The sequence below is a fragment of the Neofelis nebulosa genome, chromosome 8 (assembly GCF_028018385.1).
Source record: "Neofelis nebulosa isolate mNeoNeb1 chromosome 8, mNeoNeb1.pri, whole genome shotgun sequence".
In the NCBI taxonomy this organism is placed as follows: Eukaryota; Metazoa; Chordata; class Mammalia; order Carnivora; family Felidae; genus Neofelis; species Neofelis nebulosa.
This window is the reverse complement of record NC_080789.1, coordinates 103,487,208-103,499,611: the sequence shown is the minus strand read 5'-3', so window position 1 is coordinate 103,499,611 and position 12,404 is coordinate 103,487,208. Positions and strand designations below refer to the sequence as shown.

The 12,404-nt window shown below is 39.0% G+C and overlaps 1 pseudogene; it reads left to right on the top strand.

The window, feature by feature from the left end:
• Positions 1-10,743: 10,743 nt before the first annotated feature.
• LOC131484066 (large ribosomal subunit protein eL6-like) lies at positions 10,744-11,661 on the top strand (annotated as a pseudogene).
• The last annotated feature ends 743 nt before the right edge of the window (positions 11,662-12,404 follow it).

Here is a 12,404-nt window from a genome sequence, read left to right as displayed (position 1 = left end):
CATAAATTTAAGTTTTCATATACATAACAGCAGTGGAGATGCTCTCTTAATGGTGCTCAGTTTGGAACATCGTATTAATAATCATGCTTGCGGTAGGGAAGAGGCATCCAAGAAGCATGCAAGATGGTAAGAAGTTAGTCTGAAATGAACTCTTGCCTTGGATACTTGGGGATGTGCTCATCGCCCTCACTGTGGGATTCTTCTTGGAACCTATCCACTTTAGGGTTGCCTCAGAGGAGAGTCTAAGCTATAATAAGGTCAATACTATATATCAGTGGTAGATCTCTTTAGATCCACCTTTTCTCAGATTCTTCTCTGTGCAGAGATTGTGGGTGGTGTCTTATAAAGCAATGGGCTTTTGGATGGAAGACACCTGAATTTGAATCCCAACTCCACTATTAGCTTTGTGACATTGCAAAAATTTTTGAACCTCATTATTTTCATTTGCAGAATGAGATCATTACTTCATAAGACTGTTATAGGCATTAGCAATTATATATGCAAAGGGCCCAGTGCAAAGCACAATATAGCTCTCCCTCAGTCCTTTATCTGAAATATATTGGAAATCTATCACCCAATTAAGGGAGGACAAGCCCAAAGTGAGAAGGACTCTGTCTCATCTCAAGGGGTGGGAGAGACACATGGGCTCCCAGTTCTTAATTCCCAACCACCAGAGCATATGTTGTGATGGCTGTTAACATATGTAGAAGCAGGCAGTCTAGATTCCTAAAATATTCTGAAAACCAGTAATAGCATTGGTATCGTCCCTGTTAAATATAAAACTTAAGTAATTCATTCTATTAAAAAGCCTGAGTCTTATTTTTATCGGGTGATGTGATGAGGCCCTGTTCTAAATGCGCCTCCTGGGCCTGTCTCTATAGCAACTCCACTGTGCTCATATATCCATATATTTCTCCTGAAGGCTAATTAAGTTGACAACTGCTAGGGCTTCTTGGTTTACCAGATTTGCACTTGACCCTTCTCCTGGGGCTTAGGGACCCCTATGGATGTGAAGTGATAGAGAAAAGAGTAACAGGTGGAGGAGGCCTCTCTGTGGACCCCTCTTTCACATAGTTGCCCAGCAGCCTTTGCGGTTGTCAATCACTCTCTCTGGATGAGCCAAGAGTTAGTGGAGGTGAGTAGGAAAAAATGTTAATGTCTGTCTCCTTCCATGACAGGGTCTTTGTCCCTGAGTGGGGTACCACATTATGTAGATAGCTCAAATTTGGCACATCACCTGCACCGTGGGACCACTTCTGTAACACCAAGTGGGTTGTTTTCTATGACTTCTGTTTATGACATATTAAAACTCAAACACCTCAGAGTGACCACAGGGGTCATGTAGATTGTGAACAGCAGTGTCCATTTGTATCTTTCATATTTGGTTTTGAAAAAGTGATATTAGCCTTTTTCTATAGATAATCTGGAAAATACAGAAGATGATAAGGTAGAAAATAAAATAACTCTTTGTGCTTAGTGTCTTTATAGATTTAGTCTCGGTCTTCCTTTGAGCTACATTGGCACAGAGGCCTGGCCACCTCCCTTTGCCTCTCCCTCCTTCTTGCTCAGACAGGCACCTGTGTGTAAAACACACCTGTGCCTGGTGGTTAGGGGTCGAGTGTGCTCAACAGACTTGGGTGTGACCTGGGCGTGGGCAGAGGGGAGGGATTAAGCAGAGCCCCTACCCTGGAGCTGAGGGAAAGGGGTATTTGGGCTCATAAAGCTTACTTCAGGTGGGAGGATTCAAGAGAAAAAGTTTGACCAGAACAAAGATCCTCAACTTCTGCGGGTAGGAGTCCCATGTGGTCCCGCTAGCTTGTCCGTGGAGGAGTCATACTTCGTTCTTTCCTAGTGGAAGTCAACTTTCCCCAGGCCTCACCCACATAAGTGGGGATCCATTAGCATGATCCAAATTTCCTGAGTTTTTGCCTCTACCAGCTCATGTGGGGAGGGACTTCACCTTACTATAAATTGTCCCCGAGTTATTTCTGGAGCTCCCCAGCATGCCTCACACGTGTTTGTGAGTATGTGACCCTGCTCCTGCCCGGGACTGCCGCAGGGCATCTGAATGGACCACCCTGTCCATCAGCCTTCCTTCCGCCTCCCCCTGGCAACCATGGCTGTGACATTTCTCACTTCAGCTTACCACCTGAAGGCCGGAGAGGAAGCTTCTTCATGTTCTGTTTCAAAGGAGGAATGAGCATCTTAGTCCCCCTTCTTTATACTTCTGCTCATTAAAGGGTACTACTTGTCCCCTGGTGGTTTATTCCTTTCAATTTTATTTTCAGATTCCCTGCCTGCAGAGGATTCAGTCTTTGTTATGGGACAAGCTTATCCAGTTCAGTTCTTTTTTCCTTCTGGATGGAGCCTCCTCAGGCTTCAGACAAGTAGACTTCTGCTGGGGCCTGCCCACCGGTGGTCCAGATGTGTCTGAATCACCACGTAAGTTCACAGGGGAGACCCTGCTCCACTCCCTGCAGCCCCTTTCTTGGGGAGCGAGGGAGGCCTGGATGCTCGGCTTTGTGGCTTAATTGCTGGAGGATTTGCAGAGTCTGCTGGGAGGAGGTCATGTCTTCCTCTCTACCCCAGAAATTATCTTTTTGATCTATCCTTCAAGCTGAGCCCCCATCTTGCTGTGACTCAGTGTGCTTTCCTGTCTCCTGGCTCTCTGTCGTTCTTTTCTCAGTCTCTCCTGCTCTCTCTCCAGCCCTACTCTCTAGCCTCCCTCCTCTGCTTACTATTCTTCACCATATGCACAAGCCTAGAGGTCTAGCCAACTGCCAAGGAGGCAGCACCTCAGGTCTGGCTGACCACTATGGCAGCACATCTCAGCTGAATTTGCAAAGGGGCAGAGGAGTCAGATAACTTTCTGGAGCCTCAGAACGTAAGGGATTTTGGCTCTGCTCAGACTTTTGCGGTTTCTCAGATTTGCCTTTCATGATCATCATCTAATAATACCTACTGCGTGCTGAGGCGGGCATGCTCTCTGCCAGCCACCATGCAGAGTTATGTAAAAGACTCAGCCCTCAGTGGCAGGCTCCCCAGTGTGGCACGACAGGCCCTTGGTGTCTGACCTCTGCCGGCCTCTCCGGCTTTATCTCCTGCCTCTCCTTCTCTGGGGATTTTTGCTTCATGAACCCCACATGGCCTGCTGTTCTCAGGCACACTCTGTGCTGGTTCTGCCTCCCTGTCTTTGCTCTGACTGTCCTCTCTTTGCCTGCAAGTTGCTTCCCATCTTTAAGGACTCAGCTTAAATGTCACCTCCGGAAGCAATCCCCAGCAACCTTCCACCTGTCTCCAGGCTGGACATGTGCCGCCGTCTCTGCTGCCTGCCCCATCCTCACCTTGTTAATGTTTTGCACATGCCTCTGTCACTGCCCGGGTCAATATCATAATAATTTTGACAAGGAGATCACACTGAGAGTGGAATCCTTGGGGCAGCAATGGTGCCTTACTGGTTTCTGTATATTCAGAACCAAACACAGTGCCTGCTACATAATAAATATTATAAAATGTCTGAATACATGTTGTTGAATTCAAGGCTTTGAATCCATGGATTTTACTAGGCAAGCGATTCTCGAACAAGGGCTCAGCCCTCTGTGGAGGGGTGATCAGAATTTTGGTGGGGGTGGGGCATAGTCATTAAAAAAACCCACTTTTAATATTACTATTTGCATTTTGTCATAAAAAAAAAAAGCAGTTACTCTGGAGACTTCTGCTTCTGCCATTTCTAGGGAAACTTGTACTGGACTTGTGCTCCCACTGTAGACTGTGAGAAAACTGGCAAATGGGGGAAACAATTATTTTTGGACATGGGTAACAGGCAGCATGGGACTGTGATCTATGGAAGAAAGGGAACAAATGAGATGGATTCTAGCATCACCTTTTCCTTCTCCCTGGAGACACTTCCCAGGCCACAGGGAAGGAAAGCAGAACTCAAGCAGAGCCCAGAGATCAGAGTGAGGATGCAGAGACCAGTGTTTGAGGGACACTGAGGCAGCAAGAACTTGCAGGGTAGAGCACACAAAAAAAAAAAAAAAAAAAAAAAGAGGGAATGCATAGAGAAAGAGCTCCAGAAATCTGGATGTGTTTGCCCTTAAGACTGTTGCTCAATACGAAGCCATACAAATGTAGGATGAGCACTATCAGAATGTTGCAAGGTGGGCAATTTCCAGAGCTCACACAACTCTTTGTGTTCAGACCAGCCAGAGTAGAGAGAACTAGATTTTCTCAGTAGAGAGCATTCAGTAGAGACCCCAGAAGAGGCCCCTACTAATATGGATAATTAAACCCTGGAATAAGGTGCTGGGCACCCTCTCCCCAACATTTTCAGGATTTCTACTTCTGGCTAAAATGCACTAACAGGTACTGGATTTACCCTCCTGTTCAAAATAACTAAGAAACTGGAAAAGATACATCAAACAACAGTTTTCCAGACATTAGATATCAGGATATAAACAGCAATGATCCCTGAGAAATGAGAAATTAACAAAGTGAATGCTACGATTGTCCAGTTTACTCCCTTAAGAGAATTCTCAGGCATGGCTCAGGGAGAAGAAAACTAGGTGGAGCCTGTAAACACCTTGAATTGAAGAAATGAAGCTGACTGAGGGAGACTAAGTTAGAGTTTACAGGGCAGAGTAGCAGGCAAGAGAGAGAGATGTACAGAGAGAGAACTCAGAGATATGCAGAGGGGCAATCCCCTGGAGTGGTCATCTGGGTACAGATTAGCACAAGTGTAAGCTCCCTGAGGCTGGGGAGAGAGCTACCCAAAAGGATTGAGACAATAGTACTTGGTACTCACCTCAGAATGGAGACAGTGCTAGTTCCTACCAGACAGATGAAAAAATATAGTCATTCATGGGACATTAGTTTGAGTACTCACAAGGGTCTTACCTTAATAGTGGAGAATAGTTATTTCAAACCAAATGCTGCTCTGGTCCCACCTAACAAATACTAAAAGAAAAACTCAAAAGGATCAATCTGTTTTTAAGTAACTTAAATTCACTCCAAGAAAAAGCTCAAGAATATTCATAAAAACAGAAGAACCTGCAGACTCCAATAGGGTAAATTTCACATGTCTGGCATATAATAAAACATGACAAGTCATACAGAGAAGCAGGATAATATGAGCCATTGAAAGAAGAAAAACTTAAAAAGTAGAAACTGATCCATGACTGACCTAAATGCTAGCATTATTAGACAAGGACATTAGCACAGTTATCGTAATTGTATTTTATATGCTCAAAAAGCTAGAGGAAGATTAAACATGGTAAGTAGAGACACAGATGATATAAAAATGACCCAGATGGAATTTCTAGAGATGAAAACCAGAGTGCCTGAAATGGGAAACACACTGGATGGGATACATGACAGATTAGACACTGCAGAAGAAAACATTAGTAAAATCAAAAACATAACAATAGATATTACCCAGACTGAATCACAGAGAGAAAAAATTAATTCAAAATGTGCAGAGCACCATTCAAGCAACCTGATACATGTGCAATTGGAATCTCTGATAAAAAGGAAGGACCAAAAGAATTTGAGGAAATAATGGCTGAAAATTTTCCATATTTGAGGAGAACTATATAAAGTCAGATCCAAGAAGCTCAAGAAATCACAAGCACAAGAAATACAAAGAAAACTAAAACACAGTCATAATCAAATTAAAAAAAACAGAAAAATTTAAAAACAACCAAAGCAAAAAACATTTATTATGTACAGAGAAATAAAGGTAAGGATAACAGCAGATTTTTTGGTAGGAAATACTGCAAATAAGAAGATGGTAAGCCAACATCTTTAAAATACTGAAAGAAAATTCTGTCAATGTAGAATTTTATATTCAGCAAAATATCTTTTTTGTTTTGTTTTATTTTATTTTATTTTTATTAATTTTTTAATGTTTATTTTTGAGAGTTAGAAAGACAGACTGTGAGCAGGGGAGGGGCAGAGAGAGAGAGAGGAAGACATGGAATCCGAAGGAGGCTCCAGGCTCTGAGCTGTCAGTACAAAGCCTGATGCGGGGCTCGAACTCACCAACCATGAGATCATGACCTGAGCCGAAGTTGGATGCTTAACCAACTGAGTCACCCAAGTGACCCATCATTTTTATTTTATTTTATTTTTTAAAATGTTTATTTATTTTGGTAGAGAGAGCACACAAGAGTGGTGGGGGGGGGGGCAGAGAGAGAGAGATGAAGAAAGAGAATCCTAAGCAGGCTCTGTGCTGTCAGTGCAAAGCATAACGTGGGACTTGATCTAAAACTGCAAGATCATGACCTGAGCTGAAATCAAGAGTCAGACACTTAACCAACTGAGCCACCCAGGTGCCCCCAAAATATCTTTTTTTTAAAGACAAAATACCATTATTTTCAGCCAACAAAGGCCAAAAGAATTTATTGCTAGTAGACTCATGCTACAAGAAATGTTAAAAGAAGCCCTTATGGAAGAGTGAAAATGATACCAGATGGAGGTATGCATCTACCTAAAGGAAGGAAGAACATCAGAAATGATAAATATGTTGATAAATATATGAAATCTTAAAAATTTTTATTTAAATCTCTTTAAAAGATAACTGAGAGATTAAAATAGTAATAATAACAAGAGAGTGCAGAGTTTATAATAAATGAAGAAATAAAATGTATTACAATATCAGAAAGACCAGGAGGAGAGAAATGGCATAAGATTCTTATGCTAGACACAAAATAGTATAATATCACTTTAAGGTAGAGCGAGTCATGTCAAAAATGTACTCTATAAACCCTAAAGCAACCACTAAAAAATAGAACAAAGAGTTATAGCTAATAAGCTAACAAATGAGTTAAAATAGAATCCCCCAAAACATGCAACTAACCCAAAGGAAGGCAAAAAAAAAAAAAAAAAAAGCCCCACAAAAAACAAAAAACACAACCAAGAAAGCAAAGACAGTAAATAGCAAGACACTATATTTAAAACTAAACTGTGGCAGGGGTGCCTGGGTGGCCCAGTCAGTTAGGTGTCCAATTCTTGGTTTTGGATCAGGTCATATTCTCATGGGTTCATGAGTTTGAGCCCCACATGGTGAGTTCTGGCCTCCTTGGGATTCTCTCTCCCTCTCTCTCTGCCCCTCCCCTGCTCATCCTCTCTCTCTCTCTCTCTCTCTCTCTCTCTCTCTCAAGATAAATAAACAAACTTAAAAAAAAAACTGCGTCAATAATCACATTAATGCAAATAGTCCAAATATGTAAATTAGCAGGGACAGAGTATCATATTGGATAAAAAAGCATGTTAGCTAATAAGCTAACAAATGAGTTAAAATAGAATCCCCCAAAACATGCAGCTAACCCAAAGGAAGGCAAAAAAAAAAAAAAAAACCCACAAAAAAAAATGCCTAGATTAAAATCATTGTAAATGTACTGATGTAAATACATTAAAAATAAAGTAAAATAACTCTTATATGTCTATATTATTATCAGTCAAATAGACTTTATATCAAAGAATAGAATAAAAAATATTTTAAGTTCATTTCATAATGAAGAAGGGACAATTAAGAGGATATAACTGTCCTAAATAATTATGCATCTGATATTAGAATTTCAGAATACAGGAAGCAAAACCTGATATAACTACAAACAGCAATAGATAAATCCACAGTTACAGTCAGACATTTTAATTCCTTCTGTCAACAATTCACAGAACAAGGAGACTGAAAATAAGTAAGGATAGAGAAGTCCTGAAGAACATTATCAACCAACTTGACCTAGTTGACATTTATAAAACTATCCACTCAGGGGCGCCTGGGTGGCGCAGTCGGTTAAGCGTCCGACTTCAGCCAGGTCACGATCTCGCGGTCCGTGAGTTCGAGCCCCGCGTCAGACTCTGGGCTGATGGCTCGGAGCCTGGAGCCTGTTTCCGATTCTGTGTCTCCCTCTCTCTCTGCCCCTCCCCCGTTCATGTTCTGTCTCTCTCTGTCCCAAAAATAAATAAAAAACGTTGAAAAAAAAAAAAAAAAAAAAAAACTATCCACTCAAAAACAGCAGAATATCCATTCTTTTCCAGGGCACATGGTACATTTACCAAGACAGATTATATTATGGGCCAGAAATCCAATATTGATAGAATTCAAGTAATATGAAGTATGTTCTTTGACAAAAATAGAATTAAAAATCAATAACAGAAAATATCTGGGAAATCTCCAAATGTTTGAAAATGAAATAACCCACTTCTAAATAATCTGCAGGTAACAGAAGAAACCTAAAGGGAAATTAATAAGTATTTTGAACTTTGGACACCTGGATGGCTCAGAGTTAAGTGTCCAACTCTTGCTTTCAGCTCAGGTCATGATCTCACAGTTTGTGAGATTGAGCCCTGCATCAGGCTCTGTGCTTGAGATTCTTTGTCTCCTTATCTCTCTGTTCCTCTTCTGCTCTCTCTCTCTCTCAAAATAAATAAATACACATTTAAAAAATACTTTAAAAAGTATTTTGAACTAAATGAAAATGATAATACAAGTTAGCAAATTTTGTGAAATGCCACTGAAGTAGTATTTAGAGGAAAATTTATAATTCTAAACATCTATATTAGAAAAGAAGAAAGATGTAAAATGAATGTCCTCAGCTTTGATTGTAAGAAACTAGGAAAAAAAAATGGGGCACTGGGTGGCTCAGTTGGTTGAGGGTCTGACTCTTGATTTTGGCTCAGGTCATGATCTCATGGTCATGAGATCAAGCCCCATGCTGGGCTTCATGCTGGGTATGGAGACTACTTAAGATTATCTCTCTCCCTCTCCTCTTCCCCTCACTTCCCCAGTAAATAAATAAATAAATAAATAAATAAATAAAAGAAAGAAAGAAACTAGAAAAAAAGAATAAATTAAACCTAAAGTAAGAGTAAAAGAAATAATAAAGATTAGAGAGATCAATAAAAAAATGGGGAAAAAAGAGAACATTAATAAAACTAAAAGCTGAATTTTTTTCCCAATATATGAAATTTATTGTCAAATTGATTTTCATACAACTCCCAGTGCTCATCCCAAAAGGTGCCCTCCTCAATACCCATCCCCCACCCTCCCCTCCCTCCCACCCCCCATCAACCCTCAGTTTGTTCTCAGTTTTTAACAGTCTCTTATGTAAAAGCTGAATTTTTAAAGAAAGTCAATAAAATTAATGACCTCTAGCCAGACTGATCAGGAAAAGAAATAGAGAAGATGAAAATTACCAATATCAGGAATGAGAGAAGCGACATCCCTACAGACTCTACAGATATCAAAAGAATAATAAAGGACTATTATGAACAACTCTAAGACAATAAATTTGGTGACTTCACCAAATGAATATACTCTGTGAAAGATCCAGACTACTAAAACTCACTCAAGTAGAAATAAATAACCTGAATAGCTACCTATTAAAGAAATTTATAGTTAAAAACTTTCCCAAGGAGAAAACTTCAGACCCAGATGACTTTACTGGTAAGTTCTATTAAGTATTTAAAGAAGATATAATATCCATTCTCCATAAGCTCTTACAGAAAATTGATGAAAGGGAAACTCATTCAATGAGGCCAGTATTACCACTTACCAAAGCCAGATAAAGACATTACAATAGAAAAAAAGAAAGCTCTGTAGATCAATATCCCCATGAGCATAGATGGAAACATTCTCAAGGACATTTTAGGAAATTATCCTAAGAATGTAATTTTGGTTTACCACTCAGAAATCAATCAGTGTAATTTAACAAACTAAAAAAGATTATAATTGTCTCAAGCAGAAAAAAATATTTGTCAAAATCAATACCATTTCTGATAAAAATTCAGAAAATCAAGGATAAATTGGAACTTCTTCAACTTGATAAAGGACATCTATGAAAAAATCTATGAAAACTTTATATTTAATACTGAAAGGCTGAAGGCTTTCACCCTAATATCAGGAACAAGTCAGACATGTTTCTTTTCTCCTTGTAGTGGAAGTGTCAACCAATACAATTAGGCAAGAAAAAGTAAAGGGCAACCGGGTTGGAAAGGAGAAGTAAAACTGTCTTTATTTGCAGATGACATTATATTACAGAGAGAAAATCCCGAAAAGTTAACAACAAAAAAACTATTAAAACTAATAAATGAGTTCAATAAAGTCAACATCAATATACTAAAATCAATTTTATTTTTAAGTACTAACAATAAACAACCTGAAAATGAAATCAAGAAAATAATTCCATTCACACTAGTATCAAAAATAATACAGTACTGAGGAATAAATCTATCTAAAGATGTTCAACTGTAGATTATAAAACATTGCTAAAAGAAATTAAAGAAGATCTAAATAAATGGATAGACAATCCATGTTCATGGATTTCAAGACTCAACATTATTAAAATGGCAATCCTTCTCAAATTCTAGGTAGATTGAATGTAATCTCTATAAAAATTTCAGCTTTTTAAAAATAGAATTAAGCAATAAAATTCTAAAATTTATATGAAAATGAAATGAACCCAAGTAGAAAAAAATGGAGGACTTCTTGATTCTAAAACTAACCATCTTGATTATTAAGATTAAATTTTTAGTAAGTTTTTAATAAATCTTTTACATAAGGATAGAAATACAGATCAATAGAACAGAAATGAGAGTCCAGAAATAAACTTGTACATTTATGATAAGTTGATTTTAGACAAAACTGCAAAGGAATTAAATGGGGCAAAGAATCACTTTTTCAACAAATAGTTCTGAGACAAATGGAAGTCCATATACAAGAACAAAGATTAAGATCGTTGCCTCACACCATACACAAAAATTAACTTTAAAAATTGATACATTAGCTCTTTCCCATCTTGCAAGATGGTGGGCGAAAAATCTGAGAAGATTGATACTAAGGAGAAGAAACTTGAAGCCAAAAAGGCTGATGCTGGTGGCAAGATTATGAAGGGTAACCTCAAGCCTAAAACACCAAAGAAGGGGAAGCCCCACTGCAGCCCAAACCCTGTCCTAGTCAGAGGAATTGGCAGATATTCCCAATCAGCTATGTATTCCAGAAAGGCCACGTACAAGAGGAAGTGTTCAGCAGCCAAATGCAGGGTTGAAAAGAAAAAGGAGAAGATTCTTGCCACTGTCACAAAACCCATTGGTGGTGAAGAGAATGGTGGTACCAGAGTGATTAAACTTCACAAAATGCCTAGGTATTATCCTATTGAAGATGTGCCTCAAAAGCTATTAAGCCATGGCAAAAAAAACTTGTCAGTCAGCATGTGAGAAAATGGTGAGCTAGCATCACTCCTGGGACCATTCTGATCATCTTCACTGGGTGCCACAGAGGCAAAAAAGTGGTTTTCCTGAAGCAGCTTAGAAGTGGTTTGTTTCTTGTGACCGGACTGCTGGCCCCCAATTGAGTTCCTCTGCATAGAACATACCAGAAATTCATCATTGCTACTTCCACCAAAATTGATATCGGCAGTGTGAAAATCCCCAAACATCTTCACTGATGTTTACTTCAAGAAGAAGTTGTGTAAACCTAGACATGAGGACAGTGAGATCCTCGACCCAGAGAAAGAGAAATATGAGATTATAGAGGTTGATCAGGAAGCTGTGGATTCAAAAATTCTGCCAAAAATCAAAGCTGTTCCTTAGCTTCAGGGCTACCTCCACTCTGTGTTTTCTCTCACAGATGGAATTTATCCTCACAAATTGGTGTTCTAAATTTCTTATACAGAACCTAATTAAATAACTGATCCACCTCCAAAAACATAAAACAAACAAATGATAAATAAAAAATTGATAAATTGGACTTCATCAAAATTAAGTGTTTGTGCTTGATTTTGCTTTTATTTTAGAAAGTCAAAGAAGCCACACAATGGAAAAAAATATTTGCAAATCATATATCTGACAACAGACTTATATCCAGAATATACAAAGACCTCTTATGACCCAATTATAAGAAGACAAACAACCCAAGTAAAAAAATGGGCAAAATATTTTAATAGACATTTACCAGAGAAGATACATGAGGGGTACCTGGGTGGCCCAGTCAATTAAGCATCCAACTTCAGGTCAGGTCATGATCTCACAGTTCATGGGTTCAAGCCCTACATCAGGCTCTGTGCTGACAGCTCAGAGCCTGTAGCCTGCTTCATATTCTGTGTCTTCTTCTCTCTCTCTGCTCCTCCCCCATTCACACTCTGTCTCTCTCTGTCTCTCTCTCTCAAAAATGAATGAACATTAAAAAAATTAAAAAAGAAGATACATGAATAGCCAATAAACAAATGAAAAAGTGCTCAAAATCATTAATCTTAGGGAGATGCAAATTAAATCTAAAAAGAAATATGCTTTCACACCCACTAGGATGACTCTATAATCAAAAATACAGACAAAAACAAGGGGGTGTGAAATTATGGAAAAACTGGAACCCTCATACACTGCTGGTAGGAAATGTAAAATGATGC